Source organism: Harpia harpyja, chromosome 14 (assembly GCF_026419915.1).
Source record: "Harpia harpyja isolate bHarHar1 chromosome 14, bHarHar1 primary haplotype, whole genome shotgun sequence".
Taxonomy (NCBI): Eukaryota; Metazoa; Chordata; class Aves; order Accipitriformes; family Accipitridae; genus Harpia; species Harpia harpyja.
In genome coordinates, this window is record NC_068953.1 from 40,866,649 (window position 1) to 40,887,399 (window position 20,751).

The window sequence follows — 20,751 nt, forward strand, 5'->3', positions numbered from 1 at the left end:
GCTTGGTAGGCCAGGTCTACGCTGCCGCCGCCGGCTTGGGAAGCCAGGTATACGCAGCCGGCACTGGCTTGGAAGGCCAAGTCTATCCCGCCAGCGCCGGCAGGGAGGCCAGGTCTACACCACCGGCGCCGGCTACGAAGGGCAGGTCTACCCCGCCGGCGCCGGCTTGGGAGGCCAGGTCTACGACTCCGGCGCCGGCTTGGGAGCCCAGGTCTATCCCGCCGGCGCCGGCTAGGAAGACAATGTATACGCAGCCGTCGCCAGCTAGGGAGTCCAGGTCTACACCACTGGTGCTGGCTAGGAAGACAATGTATACGCAGCCGGCGCCAGCTAGGGAGACCAGGTCTACACCACCGGCGTCGGCTTGGGAGGCCAGGTCTACCATGCAGGCGCCGGCTTGTGAGGCCAGGTCTACCCCGCCTGCGCCGGCTAGGGATGCCAGATCTACGCCGTTGGCGTGGGCTTGGAAGGCCAGGTCTACCCCTCCGGCGCCAGCAGGGAGTCCAGGTCTCCCCCGCCGGAGCCGGCTAGGGAGGCAATGTCTAAGCCGCCGGCGCCGCCTAGAGAGGCCAGGTCTACCCCGCTGGCGGCGGCTACGGAGACCAGGTCTACACCGCCGTCGCCGGATAAGGAGGCCAGGTCTACCCCGCCGGCGAAGGCAGGGAGGCCTGGTCTACCCCGCTGGCGCCGGCTAGTGAGGCCAGGTCTACCCCGCCGGCGCCAGCTATGGAGGCCATGTCTACGCTGCCGGCGCTGGCTTGGGAGGCGAGGATTACCTCGCCTGCGCCGGCTTGGTAGGCCAGGTCTACCCCGCCAACGCCGGAAGGGAGGCCACGTCTACCCTGCCGGTGCCGGGTAAGGAGGACAGGTCTACCGTCCGGCGCTGGGTAGGAAATCCAGGTCTAACCCGCCGGCGCCAGCAGGGTGGCCAGGTCTTCCCTGCCGATGCCGGCTAGGGAGGCCAGGTCTACGCCGCCGGCGCTGGCTTGGGAGGCCAGGTACACCCCGCGGGCGCCGGCTGGGAGGCCAGGTCTACCCCGCCGGTGCCGGCATGGAGGCCAGGTCTACCCCGACGGCGCCGGATAGGGAGTCCAGGTCTACCTCGCCGGCGCCGGATAGGGAGGCCAGGTCTTCCCCGCATGTGCCGGCAGGGAGGCCAGGTCTGCCCCGCCGGCGCCAGCTTGGGAGGTAGGTCTACCACGCTGGCACGGCTACGGAGGCCAGGTCTAACCCACCAGCGCCAGCTTGGGAGGCCAGGTCTTCGACTCCGGCACCGGCAGGGAGGCCAGGTCTACCCCGCTGGCGCCGGCTAGGGAGGCAATGTCTACGCCGCCGATGCCGGCTAGGGAGGCCAGGTCTACGCCGCCGCCACCGGTTTGGGAGGACAGGTCTATCCCGCCGGCTCCGGCAGGGAGGCCAGGTCTACCCCGCGGGCGCCGGCTAGGGAGGCAATGTCTACGCCGCCGGCTCCGGCTAGGGAGGCCAGCTCTACGACGCTGGCGCCGGCTTGGCAGGCCAGGTCTACCACGCTGGCGTGGCTATGGAGGCCAGGTCAACCCCGCCGGCGCCGGCTTGGGAGGCCAGGTCTACCCCGCCAGCATCGGTTTGGAAGGCCAGGTCTACGCCGCCAGCGCCGGCTTGGGAGGCCAGGTCTACCGCGCTGGCGCCGGCGGGGACGCCAGGTCTAACTAGCCGGCGTCCGGCTAGGGAGGCAATGTCTACGCCGCCGACGCCGGCTAGGGAGGCGAGGTCTATGACGCTGGCGCAGGCTTTGGAGGCCAGGTCTAGCCCGCCAGCGCCGGCTAGCGAGGCAATGTCTATGACGCCAGCGCCGGCATGGAGGCCAGGTCTACCCCGCCGCCGTTGGCTACGGAGGCCAGGTCTACCCCGCCGGCGCCGGCTTGGGAGGCCAGGTCTACCATACCGGCGCTGGCTAGGGAGGCCAGGTCTACCTGCCGGCGCTGGCTACAGAGGCCAGGTCTAACCTGCCGGCGCCGGCAGGGAGTCCAGGTCTATCCCGCCGGCGCCCGCTAGGAAGACAATGTATACGCAGCCGGCGCCAGCTAGGGAGGCCAGGTCTACACCACCGGAACCGGCTTGGAAGTCCAGGTCTACAATGCCAGCACCGGCAGGGAGGCCATGTCTACCCCGCCGGCGCTGGCTTGGGAGGCCAGGTCTACCCCGCCAGCATCGGTTTGGAAGACCAGGTCTACGCCGCCAGCGCCGGCTTGGGAGGCCAGGTCTACCGCGCTGGCGCCGGCGGGGACGCCAGGTCTATACTAGCCGGCGCCCGGTTAGGGAGGCAATGTCTACGCCGCCGACGCCGGCTAGGGAGGACAGGTGTATGACGCTGGCGCCGGCTTTGGAGGCCAGGTCTAGCCCGCCGGCGCCGGGTAGCGAGGCAATGTCTATGACGCCAGCACCGGCTAGGGAGGCCAGGTCTACCATACCGGCGCTGGCTAGGGAGGCCAGGTCTACCCCGCCGGCGCCGGCATGGGAGGCCATGTCTAACCTGCTGGCGCCGGCAGGGAGTGCAGGTCTACCCCGCCGGCGGCGGCTACGGAGGCCAGATCTACCCCGCCGGCGCCGACTAGGGAGGCCAGGTCTACGCCACCGGCAGGGAGTACAGGTCCACACCGCCGTCACCCGCTTGCGAGGCCAGGTCTATCCCGCCGGCGCCGGCTACGGAGGACATGTGTACCCCGCCGGCGGCGGCTTGGGATGCCAGGTCTACCACGCTGGTGCGGCTAGGGAGGCCAGGTCTATCCCGCTGGTGCCGGCTAGGAAGACAATGTATACGCAGCCGGTGCCAGCTAGGGAGGCCAGGTCTACACCACCGGAACCGGCTTTGGAAGCCAGGTCTACCATGCCGGCGGTGCCTAGGGAGGCCAGGTCCACCTTGCCGGCGCCCGCTTGCGAGGCCAGGTCTACCCCGCCGGCGCCGGCTGGGAGGACAGTTCTACCACGCCAGCGCCGGCTGGGGAGTCCAGGTCTACCGCGCCGGCGCCGGCTACGGAGGCCAGGTCTACTCCACCGGCGCCGGCTAGGAAGACAATGTATACGCAGCCAGCGCCTGCTAGGGAGGCCACGTATACGACGCCAGCGCCGGCTAGGGAGGCCAGGTCTATGACGCCGACGTCGGATAGGGAGCCCAGGTCTACGCAGCCGGCGCCGGCTAGGGAGGCCAGGTCCATGACGCCGGCACCGGCTTTGGAGGCCAGGTCTACCACGTTGGCACCAGCTAGGGAGGCCAGGTCTACCCCGCCGGCACCGGCTAGGGAGGCCAGGTCTACGCAGCCGGTGCCGGCTTGGGAGGCCAGGTCTACCCCGCCTGCGCCGGCTATGGAGTCAATGATTATGCCGCCAACGCCTGATAGGGAGGCCAGGTCTACGCCGCAGGCGCCGGCTTGGGAGGCCAGGTCTAATCCGCTGGCGCTGGCAGGGAGGCCACGTCTACCACGCCAGTGCCGGCTAGGGAGGCCAGGTCTACCCCGCCGGCGTTGGCTATGGAGGCCAGGTCTACCCCGCCGGCGCCGGCTTGGGAGGCCAGGTCTACCATACCGGCGCTGGCTAGGGAGGCCAGGTCCACCCTGCTGGCGCCGGCTACAGAGGCCAGGTCTAACCTGCCGTCGCCGGCAGGGAGTCCAGGTCTATCCCGCCGGCGCCCGCTAGGAAGACAATGTATATGCAGCCGGCGCCATCTAGGGAGGCAAGGTCTACACCACCGGAACCGGCTTGGAAGTCCAGGTCTACCATGCCAGCACCGGCAGGGAGGCCATGTGTACCCCGCCGGCGCTGGCTTGGGAGGCCAGGTCTACCCCGCCAGCATCGGTTTGGAAGACCAGGTCTACGCCGCCAGCGCCGGCTTGGGAGGCCAGGTCTACGGCGCTGCCGCCGGCGGGGACGCCAGGTCTAACTAGCCGGCGTCCGGTTAGGGAGGCAATGTCTACGCCGCCGACGCCGGCTAGGGAGGCCAGGTCTAGCCCGCCGGCGCCGGGTAGCGAGGCAATGTCTATGACGCCAGCACCGGCTAGGGAGGCCAGGTCTACCATACCGGCGCTGGCTAGGGAGGCCAGGTCTACCCCGCCGGAGCCGGCATGGGAGGCCAGATCTACCCCGCCGGCGCCGACTAGGGAGGCCAGGTCTACGCCACCGGCAGGGAGTCCAGGTCCACACAGCCGTCGCCCGCTTGCGAGGCCAGGTTTATCCCGCCGGCGCCGGCTACGGAGGACATGTGTACCCCGCCGGCGGCGGCTTGGGAGGCCAGGTCTACCACGCTGGTGCGGCTAGGGAGGCCAGGTCTATCCCGCCGGTGCCGGCTAGGAAGACAATGTATACGCAGCCGGTGCCAGCTAGGGAGGCCAGGTCTACACCACCGGAACCGGCTTTGGAAGCCAGGTCTACCATGCCGGCGGTGCCTAGGGAGGCCAGGTCCACCCCGCCGGCGCCCGCTAGCGAGGCCAGGTCTACCCCGCCGGCGCCGGCTGGGAGGACAGTTCTACCACGCCAGCGCCGGCTGGGGAGTCCAGGTCTACCGCGCCGGCGCCGGCTACGGAGGCCAGGTCTACTCCACCGGCGCCGGCTAGGAAGACAATGTATACGCAGCCAGCGCCTGCTAGGGAGGCCACGTATACGACGCCAGCGCCGGCTTGGGAGGCCAGGTCTACCCCGCTTGCGCCGTCTTCGGAGGCCAGGTAACCCCGCCGGCGCCGACTAGGGAGGCCAGATCTATGCCACCAGCGCCAGCAGGGAGGCCTGGTCTTCCTTGCCGGCGCCGGCAGGGTGTCCAGGTCTACCCCGCTGGCGCCGGCTAGGGAGGCAATGTGTACGCCGCCGACGCCGGCTAGGGAGGCCAGGTCTGCGCCGCCGCCACCGGTTTGGGAGGACAGGTCTATCCCGCCGGCTCCGGCAGGGAGGCCAGGTCTACCCCGCGGGCGCCGGCTAGGGAGGCAATGTCTACGCTGCCGGCTCCGGCTAGGGAGGCCAGCTCTACGACGCCGGTGCCGGCTTGAGAGGCCAGGTCTACCCCGCCGTCGCCGGATATGGAAGCCAGGTCAACCCCGCCGGCGCCGGCTTGTCAGGCCAGGTCAACCCCGCCGGCGCCGGCTTGAGAGGCCAGGTCTACCCCACCAGCATCGGTTTGGAAGGCCAGGTCTACGCCGCCAGCGCCGGCTTGGGAGGCCAGGTCTACCGCGCTGGCGCCGGCGGGGACGCCAGGTCTAACTAGCCGGCGTCCGGCTAGGGAGGCAATGTCTACACCGCCGTCGCCGGATAAGGAGGCCAGGTCTATCCCGCCGGCGCCGGCTAGGAAGACAATGTATACGCATCCGGCGCCACCTAGGGAGGCCAGGTCTACCCCACTGGCGCCGGCTAGGGAGGCAATGTCTACGCCGCCGACGCCGGTTTGGGAGGACAGGTCTATCCCGCCGGCTCCGGCAGGGAGGCCAGGTCTACCCCGCGGGCGCCGGCTAGGGAGGCAACGTCTACGCCGCCGGCTCCGGCTAGGGAGGCCAGCTCTACGACGCCGGCGCCGGCTTGGGAGGCCAGGTCTATGATGCTGGCGCCGGCTTTGGAGGCCAGGTCTAGCCCGCCGGCGCCGGCTAGGGAGGCAATCTCTATGACGCCATCGCCGGCTAGGGAGGCCAGGTCTACCCTGCCGGCGTTGGCTACGGAGGCCAGGTCTACCTTGCTGGCGCCGGCTTGGGAGGCCAGGTCTACCATACCGGCGTCAGCTAGGGAGGCCAGGTCTACCCCGCCGGCGCCGGCATGGGAGGCCATGTCTAACCTGCCGGCGCCGGCACGGAGTCCAGGTCTACCACGCCGGCGCCGGCTACGGAGGACAGATCTACACCTCCGGCGCCGACTAGGGAGGCCAGGTCTACGCCACCGGCGCGGGCAGGGAGTCCAGGTCCACACCCCCGTCGCCGGATAAGGAGGCCAGTTCTATCCCGCCGGCGCCGGCTACGGAGGACATGTGTACCCCGCCGGCGGCGGCTTGGAAGGCTAGGTCTACCACGCTGGTGCGGCTAGGGAGGCCAGGTCTACCCCGCCGGCGCCGGCTACAGAGGCCAGATCCACCCCGCCGGCGCCGGCTAAAGAGGCCAGGTCTACCCCGCTGTCGGCGGCAGGGAGGTCAGGTCTAACTCACCGGCGCTGGCTTGGGAGGCCAGGTCTACCCCGCCAACGCCGGCTAGGGAGGTCAGGTCTAACTCACCGGCGCCGGCTTGGGAGGCCAGGTCTAGCCCGCCGGCGCCGGCTAGCGAGGCAATGTCTATGACGCCAGCACCGGCTAGGGAGGCCAGGTCTACCCCGCCGGCGCCGGCTAGGAAGACAATGTATACGCAGCCAGCGCCAGCTAGGGAGGCCAGGTCTACACCACTGGAACCGGCTTGGGAAGCCAGGTCTACCATGCCGGTGGTGCCTAGGGAGGCCAGGTCCACCCCGCCGGCGCCGGCTTGGGAGGCCAGGTCTACCCCGCCGGCGACGGCAGGGAGGACAGTTCTACCACGCCAGCGCCGGCTGGGGAGTCCAGGTCTACCGCGCCGGCGCCGGCTACGGAGGCCAGGTCTACTCCACCGGCGCCGGCTAGGAAGACAATGTATACGCAGCCAGCGCCTGCTAGGGAGGCCACGTATACGACGCCAGCGCCGGCTTGGGAGGCCAGGTCTACACCGCTGGCGCCGTCTTCGGAGGCCAGGTCTACCCCGCCGGCGCCGACTATGGAGGCCAGATCTATGCCACCAGCGCCAGCAGGGAGGCCTGGTCTTCCTTGCGGGCGCCGGCAGGGTGTCCAGGTCTACCCCGCCGCGCCGGCTAGAGAGGAAATGTCTACGCCGTCGACGCCGGATAGGGAGGCCAGGTCAATGACGCCGGCGCGGGCTTGGGAGGCCAGGTCTAACCCGCCGGCGCCGCAGGGAGTCCAAGTCTACCCTGCCGGCGCTGGATAGGGAGGCCAGGTCTACGCCGCTGGTGCCGGCTTGGGAGGCCAGGTCTACTATACCAGCGCCGGCTACAGAGGCCAGGTCTTCCCCGCCGGCGCCGGCTAGGGAGGCCAGGTCTACGCCGCCGGTGCCGGCTTGGGAGGCCAGGTGTACCCCGCCGGCGCCGGCAGGGAGTCCAAGTCTACCCTGCCTGCGCTGGATAGGGAGGCCAGGTCTATGACGCCGGCGCCGGCTAACGAGGCAATGTCTATGACGCCGACGACGGCTAGGGAGGCCAGGTCTACGCCGCCGGCGCCGGCTTGGGAGGCCAGGTTTACGCCGCCGGCGCCTGCTACGGAGGCCAGGTTTATCCCGCTGGCGCTGGCTAGGAAGAAAAATGTATACGCAGGCGGCACCAGCTAGGGAGGCCAGGTCTACGCCGACGGTGCCGGCTAGGGAGGCCAGGTCTATGACGCCGGCGCCCGCTAGCAAGGCAATGTCTATGACGCCGACGACGGCTACGGAGCCCAGATCTACGCCGCCGGCGCCGGCTAGGGAGGCCAGGTCTATGACGCCTGCACCGGCTTTGGAGGCCAGGTCTACCCCGCCAGCGCCGGCAGGGAGGCCAGGTCTACCACTCCGGCGCCGGATATGGAGGGAGGTCTACCACGCCGGTGTCGGCTAAGGAGTCCATGTATACCCCGCTGGCGCCGGCTTGGGAGGCCAGGTCTACTATACCGGCGCCAGCTAGGGAGGCCAGTTCTACGCCGCTGGTGCCGGCTAGGGTGGCCAGGTCTATCCCGCCGGTGCCGGCTAGGAAGACAATGTATACGCAGCCGGCGCCAGCTAGGGAGGCCAGGTCTACACCACCGGCGCCGGCTTGGGAGGCCAGGACTACCATGCCAGCGCCGGCTAGGGAGGCCAGGTCTACGCCGCCGGTGCCAGCTTGGGAGGCCAGGTCTACCCCGCCGGCGCCGGCAGGGAGACCAGGTCTACCACGCCAGCGCCGGCTAGGGAGACCAGGTCTACCGCGCCGGCGCTGGCTACGGAGGCCAGGTTTATCCTGCCGGCGCCGGCTAGGAAGACAATGTATACGCAGCCGGCGCCAGCTAGGGAGGCCAGGTCTACAACACCGGCACCAGCTTGGGAGGCCAGGACTACCATGCCAGCACCGGCTAGGGAGGACAGGTCTACGCTGCCGGCGCCGGCTTGGGAGGCCAGTTCTATGACACCGGCGCCGGCTAGCAAGGCAATGTCTAAGACGCCGACGACGGCTAGGGAGGCCAGGTCTACACCGCCGGCACCGGCGAGCGAGGAAATATGTACGCCGCCGACGCTAGCTAGGGCGGCCAGGTATAACCTGCCGGCACCGCCTATGGAGGCCTGGTCTACCACGCCAACGATGGCTTTGGAGGCCAGGTCTTCCCCACTGGCGCCGGCAGGGAGGCCAGGTCTAACTTGCCGGCGCCGGCTAGGGAGGCCAGGTCTACCCTGCCGGCGCCGCCTAGAGAGGCCAGGTCTACCCTGCCCGCGCCGGCTAGGGAGGCCAGTTCTTCCGCGCCGGCGCTGGCTAGGGAGGCCAGGACTACATCGCCAGCGCCACCTAGGGAGGACAGGTCTACCCGGTTGGCGCCGCCTAGAGAGGTCAGGTCTACCCCACCGGCGCCGGCTTGGTAGGCCAGGTCTACGTCGCCGCCGCCAGCTTGGGAAGCCAGGTATACCCCGCCGTAGCCGGCTACGGAGGCCAGGTCTACGTCACCGGCGCTGGCTTGGAAGGCCAGGTCTACCCTGCCGGCGCCGGCAGGGAGGCCAGGTCTACCACGCCGGCGCCGACTTGGGAAGCCAGGTCTACAACTACGGCGCCGGCAGGGAGGCTAGGTCTACACCACCGGAACCGGCTAGGGAGGTGTATTGGTTTTGTGTGGCAAGGTTTTGGTAGCGGGTGGGGTTACAGGGGTGGCTTCTGTAAGAAGCTGCTGGAAGCTTCCCCTGTGTTCGACAGAGCCCATACCAGCCGGCTCTAAGACAGACCCGCCGCCGGCCAAGGCCGAGCCAATCAGCGATAGTGGTAACGCCTCTGTGATAACATTTTTAAGAAGGAAAAAAGTTGGGACGGCGGTATTTTTCGGCAGCCGGAGAGAGGAGTGAGAACATGTAAGAGAAACAACCCTGCGGACACCAAGGTCAGTGAAGAAGGAGGGGGAGGAGATGCTCCAGGCGCCGGAGCAGAGATTCCCCTGCAGCCCGTGGTGAAGACCATAGTGAGGCAGGCTGTCCCCCTGCAGTCCATGGAGGTCCACGGTGGAGCAGATATCCACCTGCAGCCCGTGGAGGACCCCACGCCGGAGCAGGTGGGTTCCCGAAGGAGGCTGTGACCCCGTGGGAACCCCGCGCTGGAGCAGGCTCCTGGCAGGACCTGCGGATCTGTGGAGAGAGGAGCCCACGGAGCAGGTTTTCTGGCAGGACTTGTGACCCCGTGGGGGGCTCACGCTGGAGCAGTCTGTGCCTGAAGGACTGCACACCGTGGAAAGGACCCATGCTGGAGCAGTTCGTGAAGAACTGCAGCCCGTGGGAAGGACCCACGTTGGAGAAGTTCGTGGAGGACTGTCTCCCGTGGGTGGGACCCCACGCTGGAGCAGGGGAAGAGTGTGATGAGTCCTCCCCCTGAGGAGGATGAAGCGGCAGAAAATAACGTGTGATGAACTGACCGTAAACCCCATCCCCGTCCCCCTGTGCCGCTGGGGGGGTGGTAGAGAATCCGTGAGTGAAGTTGTGCCCGGGAAGAAGGGAGGGGTGGAGGGAAGGTGTTCTGAGATTTGGTTTTATTTCTCATTACCCTACTCCGGTTGATTTGTAATAAATCAAGTTAATTTTTTCCCCAAACTGAGTCTGTTTTGCCCGTGACGGTAATTGGTGAGTGATCTCTCCTATCCTTATCTCGACCCATAAGCTCTTTGTTATATTTTCTCTCCCCCGTCCAGTTGAGAAGGAGGGAGAGTGATAGAACAGCTCTGGTGGGCACCTGGCGTCCAGCCAGGGTTAACCCATCACAGGAGGCCAGGTCTACCCCGCCGGCGCCGGCTACGGAGGCCAGGTCTACTGCGCCAGCGCCGGCTAGGGAGGCCAGGTCTATCCCGCCGGCGCCGGCTAGGAAGACAATGTATACGCAGCCGGCACCAGCTAGGGAGGCCAGGTCTACCCCGCCGGCACAGGCTTGGGAGGCCAGGTCTACCCCGCTGGCGCCGGCTAGGGAGGCCAGGTCTATCCCGCCGGCGCCGGCTAGGAAGACAATGTATACGAAGCTGGCGACAGCTAGGGAGGCCAGGTCTACGCCGCCAACTCCGGATAGGGATGCCAGTTCTACACAGTTGGCGTGGGCTTGGGAGGCCAGGATTAACACGCTGGCGCCGGCAGGGAGGCCAGGTCTACCCCGCCGGCGCAGGCTAGGGAAGCCAGGTCTATACCACCGGCGCTGGCTCGGGAGGCCATGTCTTCCCCGCCATCGCCGGCTAGGGAGGCCAGGTCTTCCCCGCTGGCGCTGGCAGGGAGGCCAGGTCTACTATACCGGCGCCGGCTAGGGAGGCCAGGTCTATGACGCCTGCACCAGCTTTGGAGGCCAGGTCTACCCCGCCGGCGCCGGCAGGGAGGCCAGGTCTAACACGCCAGCGCCGGATATGGAGGGAGGTCTACCACGCCGGCGCCGGCTAAGGAGTCCATGTATACCCCGCCGGCTCCGGCTAAGGAGGCCAGGTCTACTATACCGGCGCCGGCAGGGAGGCCAGGTCTACGCCGCTGGTGCCGGCTAGGAAGACAATGTCTACGCCGCCAGCGCCGGCTTGAGAGGCCAGGTCTATCCCGATGGCGCTGGCTTGGTAGGTCAGGTCTACCCCGCCAGCGCCGGCTTGGGAGGCCAGGTCTATCCCGCGGGCACCGGCTAGGGAGGTCAGGTCTACCCCGCCAGCGCCAGCTTGGGAGGCCAGGTCTACCCCGCTGGCGCCTGCTTGGGAGGCCAGGTCTACCCCGCCGGCGCCGGCAGGGAGGCCAGGTCTTCCTTGCCGGCGCCGGCTAGGGAGCCCAGATCTACGCCGCCGGCGCCGGCTAGGGAGGCCAGGTCTATGATGCCTGCACCAGCTTTGGAGGCCAGGTCTACCCCGCCGGCGCCGGCTAGCGAGGTAATATCTATGACGCCGACGACTGCCAGGGAGGCCAGGTCTATGACGCCGGCGCCCGGTAGCGAGGCAATGTCTATGACGCCGACGTCGGATAGGGAGCCCAGGTCTGCGCCGCCGGCGCCGGCTAGGGAGGCCAGGTCCATGACGCCGGCACCGGCAGGGAGTCCAGGTCTACGCCGCCGGCGCCAGCTTGGGAGGCCAGGTCTAATCCGCTGGCGCCAGCTTTGGAGGCCAGGTCTACCCCTCCGGCGCCGGCTAGCGAGGCAATATCTATGACGCCGACGACTGCCAGGGAGGCCAGGTCTATGACGCCGGCGCCCGCTAGCGATGCAATGTCTATGACGCCGACGACGGCTAGGGAGCCCAGATCTACGCCGCCGGCGCCGGCTAGGGAGGCAAGGTCTATGACGCCAGCGCCGGATATGGAGGGAGCTCTACCACGCCGGCGCCGGCTAAGGAGTCCATGTATACCCCGCCGGCGCCGGACTGGGAGGCCAGGTCTACTATACCGGCGCCGGCTAGGGAGGCCAGTTCTACGCCGCCGGCGCCGGCTTGGGAGGCCAGGTCTACACCGCCGGCGCCGGCAGGGAGGCCAGGTCTACGCTGCTGGTGCCGGCTTGGGAGGCCAGGTCTACACCACCGGCGCCGGCTTGGGAGGCCAGGACTACCAAGCCAGCGCCGGCTAGGGAGGCCAGATCTATGACGCCGGCGCCCGCTAGCGAGGCAATGTCTATGATGCTGACGACGGCTAGGGAGCCCAGATCTACGCCGCCGGCGCCGACTAGGGAGGCCAGGTCTACCCTGCCGGCGCCGGCTTGGAAGGCCAGTTCTACTATACCGGCGCCGGCTACAGAGGCCAGGTCTACCCCGCCGGCGCCGGCTAGGGAGGCCAGGTCTATCCCGCCGGTGCCGGCTAGGAAGACAATGTCTACGTTGCCGGCGCCAGCTTGGGAGGCCAGGTCTACCCCGCCGGTGCCGGCAGGTAGGCTAGGTCTACACCGCAGGCGCCGGCTTGGGAGGCCAGTTCTACTATACCGGCACCGGCTACAGAGGCCAGATCTACCCCGCCGGCACCAACTACAGAGGCCAGGTCTACGCCGCCGACGCCGGCTAGGGAGGCCAGGTCTATGACGCCGGCGCTGGCTTTGGAGGACAGGTCTACCCCGCTGGCGCCGGCAGGGAGGCCACGTCTACCACGCCAGCACCGGATATGGAGGGAGGTCTACCAAGCCGGTGCCAGCTAAGGAGGCCTTGTATAACCCGCCGGCGCCGGCTTGGGAGGCCAGGTCTACTATACCCGCGCCGGCTAGGGAGGCCAGTTCTACACCGCCGGCGCCGGCTTGGGAGTCTAGGTCTACACCGCAGGCACCGGCAGGGAGGCCAGGTCTACGCTGCTGGTGTGGGCTAGGGAGGCCAGGTCTTCCCCGCCGGCGCCGGCTAGGGAGGCCAGGTCTACCCCGACGGCGCCTGCTATGGAGGCAATGATTATGCCGCCGACGCCTGATAGGGAGGCCAGGTCTACGCGGGCCGGCGCCGGCTTGGGAGGCCAGGTCTAACCCGCTGGCGCCGGCTTGGGAAGCCAGGTCTACCCGCCGGCGCCGACTAGGGAGGCCAGGTCTATGCCACCGGCACCGGCAGGGAGGCCAGGTCTTCCTTGCCGGCGCCGGCAGGGTGTCCAGGTCTACTCCGCCGACGCCGGCTAGGGAGGCCAGGTCTATGACGCCGGCGCCCGCTAGCGAGGCAATTTCTATGACGCCGACGATGGCTACGGAGCCCAGATCTACGCCGCCGGCGCCGGCTAGGGAGGCCAGGTCTATGACGCCAGCGCCGGATATGGAGGGAGCTCTACCACGCCGGCGCCGGCTAAGGAGTCCATGTATACCCCGCCGGCGCCGGCTTGGGAGGCCAGGTCTACTATAGCGGCGCCGCCTAGAGAGGCCAGGTCTACCCCACTGGCGCCGGCAAGGGAGGCAATATCTACGCCGCCGACGCCGGCTAGGGAGGCCAGGTCTACGCCGCCGGCACCCGCCTTGGGAGGCCAGGTCTACCCCGCCGGGGCCGGCAGGGAGACCAGGTCTTCCTTGTCGGCGCCGGCTAGGGAGTCCAGGTCTACACCACCGGCGCCGGCTCGGGAGGCCATGTCTTCCCCGCCATCGCTGGCTAGGGAGGCCAGGTCTTCCCTGCTGGCGCTGGCAGGGAGGCCAGGTCTACCGCGCCGGCGCCGGCTAGGGAGGCAATGTCTACGCCTGCCGAAGCCAGATAGGCAGGGCAGGTCTATGACGCCGGCGGCAGCTAGGGAGGCCAGGTCTACCCCCGCCGGCGCCGGATAGCAAGGCAATGTCTATGACACCGACGACGGCTAGGGAGGCCAGGTCTACGCCGTCGGCGCCGGTTTAGGAGTCCAGGTCTACCCCGCCGGCGCCGGCAGGGAGGCCAGGTCTAACACGCCAGCGCCGGATATGGAGGGAGGTCTACCACGCCGGCGCCGGCTAAGGAGTCCATGTATACCCCCGCCGGCGCCGGCTAAGGAGGCCAGGTCTACTATACCGGCGCCGGCAGGGAGGCCAGGTCTACGCCGCTGGTGCCGGCTAGGAAGACAATGTCTACGCCGCCAGCGCCGGCTTGAGAGGCCAGGTCTATCCCGATGGCGCTGGCTTGGTAGGTCAGGGTCTACCCCGCCAGCGCCGGCTTGGGAGGCCAGGTCTATCCCGCGGGCACCGGCTAGGGAGGTCAGGTCTACCCCGCCAGCGCCAGCTTGGGAGGCCAGGTCTACCCCGCTGGCGCCTGCTTGGGAGGCCAGGGTCTACCCCCGCCGGCGCCGGCAGGGAGGCCAGGTCTTCCTTGCCGGCGCCGGCTAGGGAGCCCAGATCTACGCCGCCGGCGCCGGCTAGGGAGGCCAGGTCTATGATGCCTGCACCAGCTTTGGAGGCCAGGTCTACCCCGCCGGCGCCGGCTAGCGAGGTAATATCTATGACGCCGACGACTGCCAGGGAGGCCAGGTCTATGACGCCGGCGCCCGGTAGCGAGGCAATGTCTATGACGCCGACGTCGGATAGGGAGCCCAGGTCTGCGCCGCCGGCGCCGGCTAGGGAGGCCAGGTCCATGACGCCGGCACCGGCAGGGAGTCCAGGTCTACGCCGCCGGCGCCAGCTTGGGAGGCCAGGTCTAATCCGCTGGCGCCAGCTTTGGAGGCCAGGTCTACCCCTCCGGCGCCGGCTAGCGAGGCAATATCTATGACGCCGACGACTGCCAGGGAGGCCAGGTCTATGACGCCGGCGCCCGCTAGCGATGCAATGTCTATGACGCCGACGACGGCTAGGGAGCCCAGATCTACGCCGCCGGCGCCGGCTAGGGAGGCAAGGTCTATGACGCCAGCGCCGGATATGGAGGGAGCTCTACCACGCCGGCGCCGGCTAAGGAGTCCATGTATACCCCGCCGGCGCCGGACTGGGAGGCCAGGTCTACTATACCGGCGCCGGCTAGGGAGGCCAGTTCTACGCCGCCGGCGCCGGCTTGGGAGGCCAGGTCTACACCGCCGGCGCCGGCAGGGAGGCCAGGTCTACGCTGCTGGGTGCCGGCTTGGGAGGCCAGGTCTACACCACCGGCGCCGGCTTGGGAGGCCAGGACTACCAAGCCAGCGCCGGCTAGGGAGGCCAGATCTATGACGCCGGCGCCCGCTAGCGAGGCAATGTCTATGACGCTGACGACGGCTAGGGAGCCCAGATCTACGCCGCCGGCGCCGACTAGGGAGGCCAGGTCTACCCTGCCGGCGCCGGCTTGGAAGGCCAGTTCTACTATACCGGCGCCGGCTACAGAGGCCAGGTCTACCCCGCCGGCGCCGGCTAGGGAGGCCAGGTCTATCCCGCCGGTGCCGGCTAGGAAGACAATGTCTACGTTGCCGGCGCCAGCTTGGGAGGCCAGGTCTACCCCGCCGGTGCCGGCAGGTAGGCTAGGTCTACACCGCAGGCGCCGGCTTGGGAGGCCAGTTCTACTATACCGGCACCGGCTACAGAGGCCAGATCTACCCCGCCGGCACCAACTACAGAGGCCAGGTCTACGCCGCCGACGCCGGCTAGGGAGGCCAGGTCTATGACGCCGGCGCTGGCTTTGGAGGACAGGTCTACCCCGCTGGCGCCGGCAGGGAGGCCACGTCTACCACGCCAGCACCGGATATGGAGGGAGGTCTACCAAGCCGGTGCCGGCTAAGGAGGCCTTGTATAACCCGCCGGCGCCGGCTTGGGAGGCCAGGTCTACTATACCCGCGCCGGCTAGGGAGGCCAGTTCTACACCGCCGGCGCCGGCTTGGGAGTCTAGGTCTACACCGCAGGCACCGGCAGGGAGGCCAGGTCTACGCTGCTGGTGTCGGCTAGGGAGGCCAGGTCTTCCCCGCCGGCGCCGGCTAGGGAGGCCAGGTCTACCCCGACGGCGCCTGCTATGGAGGCAATGATTATGCCGCCGACGCCTGATAGGGAGGCCAGGTCTACGCGGCCGGCGCCGGCTTGGGAGGGCCAGGTCTAACCCGCTGGCGCCGGCTTGGGAAGCCAGGTCTACCCGCCGGCGCCGACTAGGGAGGCCAGGTCTATGCCACCGGCACCGGCAGGGAGGCCAGGTCTTCCTTGCCGGCGCCGGCAGGGTGTCCAGGTCTACTCCGCCGACGCCGGCTAGGGAGGCCAGGTCTATGACGCCGGCGCCCGCTAGCGAGGCAATTTCTATGACGCCGACGATGGCTACGGAGCCCAGATCTACGCCGCCGGCGCCGGCTAGGGAGGCCAGGTCTATGACGCCAGCGCCGGATATGGAGGGAGCTCTACCACGCCGGCGCCGGCTAAGGAGTCCATGTATACCCCGCCGGCGCCGGCTTGGGAGGCCAGGTCTACTATAGCGGCGCCGCCTAGAGAGGCCAGGTCTACCCCACTGGCGCCGGCAAGGGAGGCAATATCTACGCCGCCGGACGCCGGCTAGGGAGGCCAGGTCTACGCCGCCGGCACCGCCTTGGGAGGCCAGGTCTACCCCGCCGGGGCCGGCAGGGAGACCAGGTCTTCCTTGTCGGCGCCGGCTAGGGAGTCCAGGTCTACACCACCGGCGCCGGCTCGGGAGGCCATGTCTTCCCCGCCATCGCTGGCTAGGGAGGCCAGGTCTTCCCCTGCTGGCGCTGGCAGGGAGGCCAGGTCTACCGCGCCGGCGCCGGCTAGGGAGGCAATGTCTACGCCTGCCGAAGCCAGATAGGCAGGGCAGGTCTATGACGCCGGCGGGCAGCTAGGGAGGCCAGGTCTAACCCCGCCGGCGCCGGATAGCAAGGCAATGTCTATGACACCGACGACGGCTAGGGAGGCCAGGTCTACGCCGTCGGCGCCGGTTTAGGAGTCCAGGTCTACCCCGCCGGCGCCGGCAGGGAGGCCAGGTCTAACACGCCAGCGCCGGATATGGAGGGAGGTCTACCACGCCGGCGCCGGCTAAGGAGTCCATGTATACCCCGCCGGCGCCGGCTAAGGAGGCCAGGTCTACTATACCGGCGCCGGCAGGGAGGCCAGGTCTACGCCGCTGGTGCCGGCTAGGAAGACAATGTCTACGCCGCCAGCGCCGGCTTGAGAGGCCAGGTCTATCCCGATGGCGCTGGCTTGGTAGGTCAGGTCTACCCCGCCAGCGCCGGCTTGGGGAGGCCAGGTCTATCCCGCGGGCACCGGCTAGGGAGGTCAGGTCTACCCCGCCAGCGCCAGCTTGGGAGGCCAGGTCTACCCCGCTGGCGCCTGCTTGGGAGGCCAGGTCTACCCCGCCGGCGCCGGCAGGGAGGCCAGGTCTTCCTTGCCGGCGCCGGCTAGGGAGCCCAGATCTACGCCGCCGGCGCCGGCTAGGGAGGCCAGGTCTATGATGCCTGCACCAGCTTTGGAGGCCAGGTCTACCCCGCCGGCGCCGGCTAGCGAGGTAATATCTATGACGCCGACGACTGCCAGGGAGGCCAGGTCTATGACGCCGGCGCCCGGTAGCGAGGCAATGTCTATGACGCCGACGTCGGATAGGGAGCCCAGGTCTGCGCCGCCGGCGCCGGCTAGGGAGGCCAGGTCCATGACGCCGGCACCGGCAGGGAGTCCAGGTCTACGCCGCCGGCGCCAGCTTGGGAGGCCAGGTCTAATCCGCTGGCGCCAGCTTTGGAGGCCAGGTCTACCCCTCCGGCGCCGTCTAGCGAGGCAATATCTATGACGCCGACGACTGCCAGGGAGGCCAGGTCTATGACGCCGGCGCCCGCTAGCGATGCAATGTCTATGACGCCGACGACGGCTAGGGAGCCCAGATCTACGCCGCCGGCGCCGGCTAGGGAGGCAAGGTCTATGACGCCAGCGCCGGATATGGAGGGAGCTCTACCACGCCGGCGCCGGCTAAGGAGTCCATGTATACCCCCGCCGGCGCCGGACTGGGAGGCCAGGTCTACTATACCGGCGCCGGCTAGGGAGGCCAGTTCTACGCCGCCGGCGCCGGCTTGGGAGGCCAGGTCTACACCGCCGGCGCCGGCAGGGAGGCCAGGTCTACGCTGCTGGTGCCGGCTTGGGAGGCCAGGTCTACACCACCGGCGCCGGCTTGGGAGGCCAGGACTACCAAGCCAGCGCCGGCTAGGGAGGCCAGATCTATGACGCCGGCGCCCGCTAGCGAGGCAATGTCTATGATGCTGACGACGGCTAGGGAGCCCAGATCTACGCCGCCGGCGCCGACTAGGGAGGCCAGGTCTACCCTGCCGGCGCCGGCTTGGAAGGCCAGTTCTACTATACCGGCGCCGGCTACAGAGGCCAGGTCTACCCCGCCGGCGCCGGCTAGGGAGGCCAGGTCTATCCCGCCGGTGCCGGCTAGGAAGACAATGTCTACGTTGCCGGCGCCAGCTTGGGAGGCCAGGTCTACCCCGCCGGTGCCGGCAGGTAGGCTAGGTCTACACCGCAGGCGCCGGCTTGGGAGGCCAGTTCTACTATACCGGCACCGGCTACAGAGGCCAGATCTACCCCGCCGGCACCAACTACAGAGGCCAGGTCTACGCCGCCGACGCCGGCTAGGGAGGCCAGGTCTATGACGCCGGCGCTGGCTTTGGAGGACAGGTCTACCCCGCTGGCGCCGGCAGGGAGGCCACGTCTACCACGCCAGCACCGGATATGGAGGGAGGTCTACCAAGCCGGTGCCGGCTAAGGAGGCCTTGTATAACCCGCCGGCGCCGGCTTGGGAGGCCAGGTCTACTATACCCGCGCCGGCTAGGGAGGCCAGTTCTACACCGCCGGCGCCGGCTTGGGAGTCTAGGTCTACACCGCAGGCACCGGCAGGGAGGCCAGGTCTACGCTGCTGGTGTCGGCTAGGGAGGCCAGGTCTTCCCCGCCGGCGCCGGCTAGGGAGGCCAGGTCTACCCCGACGGCGCCTGCTATGGAGGCAATGATTATGCCGCCGACGCCTGATAGGGAGGCCAGGTCTACGCGGCCGGCGCCGGCTTGGGAGGCCAGGTCTAACCCGCTGGCGCCGGCTTGGGAAGCCAGGTCTACCCGCCGGCGCCGACTAGGGAGGCCAGGTCTATGCCACCGGCACCGGCAGGGAGGCCAGGTCTTCCTTGCCGGCGCCGGCAGGGTGTCCAGGTCTACTCCGCCGACGCCGGCTAGGGAGGCCAGGTCTATGACGCCGGCGCCCGCTAGCGAGGCAATTTCTATGACGCCGACGATGGCTACGGAGCCCAGATCTACGCCGCCGGCGCCGGCTAGGGAGGCCAGGTCTATGACGCCAGCGCCGGATATGGAGGGGAGCTCTACCACGCCGGCGCCGGCTAAGGAGTCCATGTATACCCCGCCGGCGCCGGCTTGGGAGGCCAGGTCTACTATAGCGGCGCCGCCTAGAGAGGCCAGGTCTACCCCACTGGCGCCGGCAAGGGAGGCAATATCTACGCCGCCGACGCCGGCTAGGGAGGCCAGGTCTACGCCGCCGGCACCGCCTTGGGAGGCCAGGTCTACCCCGCCGGGGCCGGCAGGGAGACCAGGTCTTCCTTGTCGGCGCCGGCTAGGGAGTCCAGGTCTACACCACCGGCGCCGGCTCGGGAGGCCATGTCTTCCCCGCCATCGCTGGCTAGGGAGGCCAGGTCTTCCCTGCTGGCGCTGGCAGGGAGGCCAGGTCTACCGCGCCGGCGCCGGCTAGGGAGGCAATGTCTACGCCTGCCGAAGCCAGATAGGCAGGGCAGGTCTATGACGCCGGCGGCAGCTAGGGAGGCCAGGTCTACCCCGCCGGCGCCGGATAGCAAGGCAATGTCTATGACACCGACGACGGCTAGGGAGGCCAGGTCTACGCCGTCGGCGCCGGTTTAGGAGTCCAGGTCTACCCCGCCGGCGCCGGCAGGGAGGCCAGGTCTAACACGCCAGCGCCGGATATGGAGGGAGGTCTACCACGCCGGCGCCGGCTAAGGAGTCCATGTATACCCCGCCGGCGCCGGCTAAGGAGGCCAGGTCTACTATACCGGCGCCGGCAGGGAGGCCAGGTCTACGCCGCTGGTGCCGGCTAGGAAGACAATGTCTACGCCGCCAGCGCCGGCTTCGATGGCGCTGGCTTGGTAGGTCAGGTCTACCCCGCCAGCGCCGGCTTGGGAGGCCAGGTCTATCCCGCGGGCACCGGCTAGGGAGGTCAGGTCTACCCCGCCAGCGCCAGCTTGGGAGGCCAGGTCTACCCCGCTGGCGCCTGCTTGGGAGGCCAGGTCTACCCCGCCGGCGCCGGCAGGGAGGCCAGGTCTTCCTTGCCGGCGCCGGCTAGGGAGCCCAGATCTACGCCGCCGGCGCCGGCTAGGGAGGCCAGGTCTATGATGCCTGCACCAGCTTTGGAGGCCAGGTCTACCCCGCCGGCGCCGGCTAGCGAGGTAATATCTATGACGCCGACGACTGCCAGGGAGGCCAGGTCTATGACGCCGGCGCCCGGTAGCGAGGCAATGTCTATGACGCCGACGTCGGATAGGGAGCCCAGGTCTGCGCCGCCGGCGCCGGCTAGGGAGGCCAGGTCCATGACGCCGGCACCGGCAGGGAGTCCAGGTCTACGCCGCCGGCGCCAGCTTGGGAGGCCAGGTCTAATCCGCTGGCGCCAGCTTTGGAGGCCAGGTCTACCCCTCCGGCGCCGTCTAGCGAGGCAATATCTATGACGCCGACGACTGCCAGGGAGGCCAGGTCTATGACGCCGGCGCCCGCTAGCGATGCAATGTCTATGACGCCGACGACGGCTAGGGAGCCCAGATCTACGCCGCCGGCGCCGGCTAGGGAGGCAAGGTCTATGACGCCAGCGCCGGATATGGAGGGAGCTCTACCACGCCGGCGCCGGCTAAGGAGTCCATGTATACCCCGCCGGCGCCGGACTGGGAGGCCAGGTCTACTATACCGGCGCCGGCTAGGGAGGCCAGTTCTACGCCGCCGGCGCCGGCTTGGGAGGCCAGGTCTACACCGCCGGCGCCGGCAGGGAGGCCAGGTCTACGCTGCTGGTGCCGGCTTGGGAGGCCAGGTCTACACCACCGGCGCCGGCTTGGGAGGCCAGGACTACCAAGCCAGCGCCGGCTAGGGAGGCCAGATCTATGACGCCGGCGCCCGCTAGCGAGGCAATGTCTATGATGCTGACGACGGCTAGGGAGCCCAGATCTACGCCGCCGGCGCCGACTAGGGAGGCCAGGTCTA